At 38.3% G+C, this 7,367-nt stretch overlaps 1 non-coding gene across 1 annotated transcript; it reads right to left on the reverse strand.

Annotated features, from left to right (window-relative positions):
* Positions 1 to 1,782: 1,782 nt before the first annotated feature.
* Positions 1,783 to 1,854, reverse strand: TRNAS-GGA (transfer RNA serine (anticodon GGA)). The gene has a single exon. It is a non-coding gene; the product is annotated as a tRNA-Ser (tRNA).
* Positions 1,855 to 7,367: the final 5,513 nt, after the last annotated feature.

Raw genomic sequence — 7,367 nt, forward strand, 5'->3', positions numbered from 1 at the left:
TGCAGATTCCTAAAATATCAATGTTTCACTCTTGCCATCTCCTGTTTGACCACTTTCAATTTACCTTGATTCATGGACCATGAATTACAGGTTCCCATGCAGTATCGCTTTATAGCATCAGACTTTACTTCCATCACCAGTCATCCATCAGTTCAGTTCAGTTCAGTTCAGTTGCTCAGCCATTCCGACTCTTTGCAACCCCATGAATCGCAGCAGTGTTTTTACTTTGGCTCCATCTTTTCATTCTTTCTGCAGTTAGTTCTCCCCTGATCTCCAGTAGCGTATTGGGCACCTACTGTCCGGGGGAGTTCATCTTTCAGTGTCCTATCCTTTTGCCTTTTCATACCATTCATGGAGTTCTCAAAGCAAGAATATTGAAGGGGTTTGCCATTCCCTTCTCCACTGGACCATGTTTTGTCAGACCTCTCCACCATGACCTGTCCATTTTGGGTGGTCCTACACAGCATGGCTCATTGTTTCATTGAGTTAGACAAGGCTGTCCATGTGATCAGATTGGTTAGTTTTCTGTGATTGTGGTTTTCAGTCTGTCTGCCCTCTGATGGAGAAGGCTAAGAGGCTTATAGAAGTTTCCTGATGGGATAAACTGACTGAGGAGGAAATTGAGTCTTGTTCTGATGGGTAGGGCCATGTTCAGTAAATCATTAATCCAATTTTCTATTGGATTTTTCTGGATTTTCTGGATGAAGCACAAACTGGAATCAAGATTGCTGGGGGAAATATCAATAACCTCAGATATGCAGATGATACCATACTTATGGGAGAAAGTAAAGAAGAACTAAAGAGCCTCTTGAAAGTGAAAGAGGACAGTGAAAAAATTGGCTTAAAACTCAACGTTCAGAAAACTAAAATCATGGCATCTGGTCCCATCACTTCATGGCAAATAGATGGGGAAACAGTGGAAACAGTGACAGAATTTATTTTGGGGAGCTCCAAAATCACTGCAGATGTTGACTGCAGCTGTGAAATAAAAAGACACTTACTCCTTGGAAGAAAAGTTATTACCAACCTAGACAGCATATTAAAAAGCAGAGACATTATTTTGCCAACAAAGGTCAGTCTAGTCAAAACTATAGCTTTTCCAGGAGTCATGTATGGATGTGAGAGTTGGACTATAAAGAAAGCTGAGCACTGAAGAGTTGATGCTTTTGAAGAGAAGATTCTTGAGTGTCCCTTGGACTGCAAGGAGATCCAACCAGTCCATCCTAAAGGAAATCAGTCCTGAATGTTTATTGGAAGGAGTGATGTTGAAGCTGAAACTCCAATACTTTGCCTACCTGATGGGAAGAGCTAACTAATTTGAAAAGACCCTGATACTGGGAAAGATTGAGGGCAGGAGAAGAAGGGGACGACAGAGGATGAGATGGTTGGATGGCATCACTGACTCAGTGGACATGAGTTTGAGTAAACTCCGGGAGTTGGTGATGGACGGGGGGCCTGGCATGCTATAGTCCATGGAGTCACAGAGAGTCAGACATGACTGAGCAACTGAACTGAACTGAACTGATGAGAAAAACAGTATAAAATTCCAATGAAGGCCATAAAATAAGACTTGAAAAATGAGTTGCATTTTGTTTGGGGGTTAAAAGATTTGCTTACTTAAAGGTATCGTTTTTATCAGAGTGAAGTGAAGTGAAGTGAAGTCGCTCAGTCGTGTCCGACTCTTTGCAACCCCATGGACTATAGCCTACCAGGCTCCTCCCTCCATGGGATTCTCCAGGCAAGAGTGCTGGAGTGGGTTGCCATTTCCTTCTCCAAGGGATCTTCCCGACCCAGGGATCGAACCTGGGTCTCCAGCATTCCAGGCAGATGCTTTAACCTCTGAGCCACCAGGGATAAATCAGTGTTATAAAAATCAATATTGCAATTGTACTTTTAAATTTGGGTCTATAACTTGAACAAAAGAAAGTGGAAGGCCCTTTAAATATTCAAATATATTCAAGCTACAATAATAAAACATCCCAGGATTGCCGGGAGCCAGCGTGAGGAATTCCACCCGTGACAAGGTCATGCGGCAGAGCTCTGATGGCAAGGCTAATCAGACCTCAGGTTTTCCCCCTGGAATTTCCTGAGCATCCACCCTCCAAAAATAAGAATCTGCCTGCTTTTCCACTCTTCTGACATTCTCTGGAAAAAGTCAATTCAGGGCTTTAGTCTTCTGCATTTGAAAGAGTGTTTCAATCCAAAAACCCCTCTGATGACTTTCTAGCCTGCCTGCAGGACTGTACAGCTGCGCATGTGATTGTTTGAGGCCTCCTGACCGCAGGAGGCTCAGGAAGCTTAAAACATCCTAGGAATGTAGGGGCTTCCGAGGAGTCAAAATCATTAGAATAGGACTGATTAAAAGTTTCATTTGTTGAGCCAATACTTGCTGCCAAATTTTCATATCCTTTATTTTTAGATATAGTTGGTATATAGAAAAACAGGTAGTAGACCTTGTATTAGCAACATTAGATCTTTGAGTTAAGTACCTTCTTTGTTATAACCCACTGCACCTTTGTTCTATAGAGATGTAACTTTAATGCTTTAAGGAGATGCAGATTAAAGAAAAACACTTCAGGGGAAAAGAAATTAACATTCATTAAGGAAAAGAGCCAAAAAGTGTTAACAAGCCTCTTGGCCAGAAGATAATGTAAATCACCTGAGACCTTTTGTATACAAAAAGATATACAGAAAGAGTCTGGGCTGCGAACGCTACATAATTTTGTATTACCCACTGATCTCTATGTATAATCAAAAGTATAAAAGGCCTTGAAGGACAACAGAAGGAGAGCCAGTGGCTGGACTGGTTTCCCCCGTGTCTCCTCCTTACTCTGATTTCAGGCTGAATTCCCATCTGGGGCGTGGAGGCTCTCTATGTCTACCTACTTGTCCTGGCTTTTAAGATCCGTAAGAGAGAGAGCCCAAGGCGGGGCACTCTCCAATATTCAAATGGGCGCCGGTGGCCTAACGTAGATGGTGCAAGCTCCTTGTCTAGAACTTCATTGGTTTTCCACGTAACCCAAGTTAATCAGCCTCTTCTCTCCACTTAATTTTCCTACTACACTATTTCTTCCTAATCTAATCTTATATTAATAAATAAATAAGTTTTTCTCACGCCAACGCCGTCCCCACTTCGAATTCCCTGGATCCACCGGGGCTGGACCCTGGCACAGGATCAGCACAGAAATAGACAGAATAAAAGAAAATAGACTCAAGTATATGTAAATGTATTTGATAAGGATGGTATTTCAAATTAGTGGAGAGAAAAATGGACTACTGAAAGAAGAGGCTTGTACAATTATCCAGTCATCTGGAAAAGGACAGCAAATTGGAAAAGTGAATCCATGACTTATATCCATAATTTACACACAAGGCAAAAAAGTAAATTCACAAAAAACTAAAGGAAGCAATGGCTAATATGTGTCATAAACTTAGAATTCAGGAGGTATTTCCAAGCATGATATGATATCTAGAAGCAATAAAATAATAGACACATTTCACATGAAAATTTGAAACTTCTGCAAGGCAAAATATACCATAACAAAATAAAGAAGACAGAGTGATCAGAGAAAAGTACAGACAACACACAGAAAAGACAAAAGTCTAACATCTCTAATATATATTAATATATGTAACATATTTATATATCATATATATCATATATTAACAGATTAATATGATATATATTATATATTATATAATAATATATTTGTTAATATATTAATTAATATATATTATATATTATATAATAATATATTTGTTAATATATTAATTAATATATATATATTGTGTGCTCAGTCTTGTCAGACTCTTTGCAACCCCATGGACTGTAGCCCACCAGGTTCCTTTGTCTATGGAGTTTTGCAGGCAAGATTACTGGAATGGGTTGCCATTCCCTACTCCAGGGGATCTTCCTGACCCAGGGATTGAATCTGTGTCTCTTGTGTTGCCTACACTGGCAGGCAGATTCTTTACCACTAGCGCCACCTAGGAAGCCTATTAACATTATATAGAAGTCTGTATTTAAAAAGACAAATAACCAAATAGGGAAAAGATACATATCAACAGGCAACTTGTAGAAAAAATTCTGTGGGCCAATAAACTTATAAAAAGGAGCTGAACCTAACAATTAAAGAAATTTAAAGTAAAATGGAATTAACAAAGATTAATAAGGACCAATGATAGATTATAGACAGTATTAATGAATACAACTTTACTTGGCAGAGTAATTAATAATATATCAATTAGAAAAACATTTACTGACAATCTACTAAAATTCTGAAAGTTCAGAATCTTTGAACCAGCAATATTACAGGTATTAATTCAGAGGACAGAAAGAAAAGAAGAGTGGGGAATGAGAATGGGGGATATAGGGAAGAGGAGAATGAAGCGGAGGAGGAAGAGGAGGAGGAGAGGAGGACATCAGAGGAGAGGGAAGAGGAACAAGAGGAGAAGAATCTGATAAAAATAAAAACTAAATTCTGGAAGAGTATAAAGAATATAGACAAACTATTAATGGCACTTACTCCTGAAGGATGAGGTGGTACGGGAATTTCACTTACTGTTAAATGTTTGCATAGCACTTAATTTTTTAATAATAAGAAAATATTATTTTTGAAATCTAATATTTCAAAAGTGAAATGAAATTGCAAGCAAGCTTAGAAAGATGGCATTTCCTTTATATTGATTTTGTTGCTAGCTTTTTCTCATCAAGTTCATATCTAGAGCTCCTATAGATAAAATTTCCAATTTCCACCCTAGTAGTGACCATTCCACTCTCTCTGTTCATGCACTGTAAAAATACAGAATGGAATGGTCTTCATCAAAGCTTAATCCCTCAACACACAACAATGACACAATTTCTCCCCAAATTGCTCAGATTGTTGACTTTAAGAACCATTAGGCAAGAAATGCTGGAAAGCTAGCACAGAATTATATAAATAATGATCTGAAAGTAATGAAAATGATTGTACTTTGCCAAGTCAGAAATCTAAGAATTCTGTTGGGAAGCAAAAGAAAGTTGTTTTCATCAAGATAGTTTGTGATGTTTCCAATACAACTAAAAATCAAAGAACTTACTTGGACGGGCCTGCTCCTTAATTAACACTTTGGAAATGTCTTATCACCAAAAGGTTTCCTAGGAATCAGTATCCCTGCTCAGTGGAATGAAGAGGAGGATTTTCAACTTTTGACCTAAAATTTTTCAATCTTTCCAAGCATTGATTCAGTACCAAAAAATCCAATTTAGTATTGACTTTTACATAATAAACAACATATTAAATAGATTTATACATATTAATCTTCATGTCCCTTCATATTAATATTTTCACAGCCTAGGCAATAATAAAAATGATGAAAGGAACTTGGAATAATACAGTAACCAATTTTCCCAATCAATACACAAATTATTTCAGAGACAGAGTCAAAGTTCCCTGAGGATCTAATTTTCTTCATACTGAGAAGCACAGTGATGACTCAAAGAAACTGAAGTTAGCAACGACCCATTTTCTGTAATTTGGAGATCGTTTTGGGGTGTGCATAAGGGGCTTCCAAGGTGGTGCGGTGGTAAAGAATTTACCTGCCAATGAACCGACACAGGAGTTGTGGGTTCCATCCCTAGGTTGGGAATATCCTCTGGAGAAGGAAATGGCAACCCACACCAGTATTCTTGCCTGGAAAATTCCATGGAAAGAGGAACCTGGTGGGCTGCAGTCATGAGGCCATAAAAAGAGTCAGACATGATTGAGCATGCATCTCCTCCCCTCCTCCTCCTCCTCCTCCTAGGGGTGTGTGTATTGAATGCATACTTTGGATGGTCCTCTGTGTCTTCTATGAAGAAGAGCAACATGTGGCATCTCTAAATCATTCTCATCTTCTGGGTGACATCTCTCATAGTTGCTAGATTACTGTACTTCACAGTCATTTTCATTCAAACCTCATTTATGTGTTTAGAGTAAAGGAGTCCTTGTCTTTTGTAGTCTGTTTCAAGTTTAGTCTTCAAGTTGAAGTATGTGATCATCTTAAGACAGATTGAGAATTTAGGATGCTCTCTGAATAAAGATCCACCATAGCTGACCTGGGAAGAAAGAAATTTGGTACCAGGTGTTAAAGGGTTAAGATACGAGGCTGAGTATCCAAAGAGAATGTAAAAAAAAAAAAAAAAAAGATGGCAATTCACAAGATGTCTTGATCTCCTGCAACACAAGAGAACCTCATACTTTGATAGACATTATCAATGATCACTAGTATCCAGGTCTTCCTCCTGGACACATAATACTGTACCTCCAGGCATACTTGGGATTCAGTTCAGTTCAGTTGCTCAGTTGTGTCTGACTCTTTGCAACCCATGGACTGCTGCACACCAGGCTTCCCTGTCTGTCTCCAACTTCTGGAGCTTACTCAAACTCATGTCCATCGAGTCAGGCAGGGTCTAAAAACTAATTCTAGACAAAGTTATAAGTGGAAGTATTCATGCCTTTTTCCAGGCAGGCATATTTAATTATTGGCACAAGGCCCTTCAGAGTTCTCCACCTGCTATGCTGACTAGATAAACACATTATGAAATGAAAGTAGCATGAGATGGTAGTGCAGTCTTTACTTTGGAGCCATGAATAACTGTGAGGAGCAGAGGTCTACTGCTGGGCCTCATTGCGTGTATTCCTGTTTTAAGCCACTGAGATTGGAGCAATCTGGTACCAGCTGCATAACCCAACTTATCTTGAGAAATATATATACTTAAGCAATCATCATGGTAACAGATGAAAGATCTTTTGATGTCATCATTATGGTCAACAAAGATGAGCTGGGGTAAAGTGTTATCATTTCAATACTAGAATAAGTTCATGACATAGTTGGCTATGCACATAAATTAGCATGTATATAAATTGGTGGATAAAAAGATCTTTAAAATTTTCACAAACTAATATTTGGGTTTTCTGAATTTACCTTTTATTTCCAAATACCTTGGTTAATTTTTTAATGAATAATATTTGAAGGAGAGAGAAGATGGGGCTAAAAATATAAATTCACCCTCATCTATTAATAGTTAACAGCCAAGTATACAGGTAAGAAGAGTGATTTCTGTTTCAGTAGTGGGAAGATATATTGTTAAATCAACATGACATATTTATAAGCCACAAGTTCAAGTTTAGCCTGAGACAGTTCTATCCAATGAGACAAATAGTATACTGGTTATTTTATATTTGTTTAATATGGGCACCTTATCTCTCCTTTCACCCTAGTCTTACCCCACGAGCACTCATACATTTTGTGTTCAGCCAGTAAGGATGCTCAAGCAGAAAATGAAAAGAGAAGACAATATGGTCAGGATATTGCGTCCCTAATTCTCTCCTTGGAAAATCACCTCA

This window comes from Capricornis sumatraensis, chromosome 2 (genome assembly GCF_032405125.1).
Source record: "Capricornis sumatraensis isolate serow.1 chromosome 2, serow.2, whole genome shotgun sequence".
Classification (NCBI taxonomy): domain Eukaryota; kingdom Metazoa; phylum Chordata; class Mammalia; order Artiodactyla; family Bovidae; genus Capricornis; species Capricornis sumatraensis.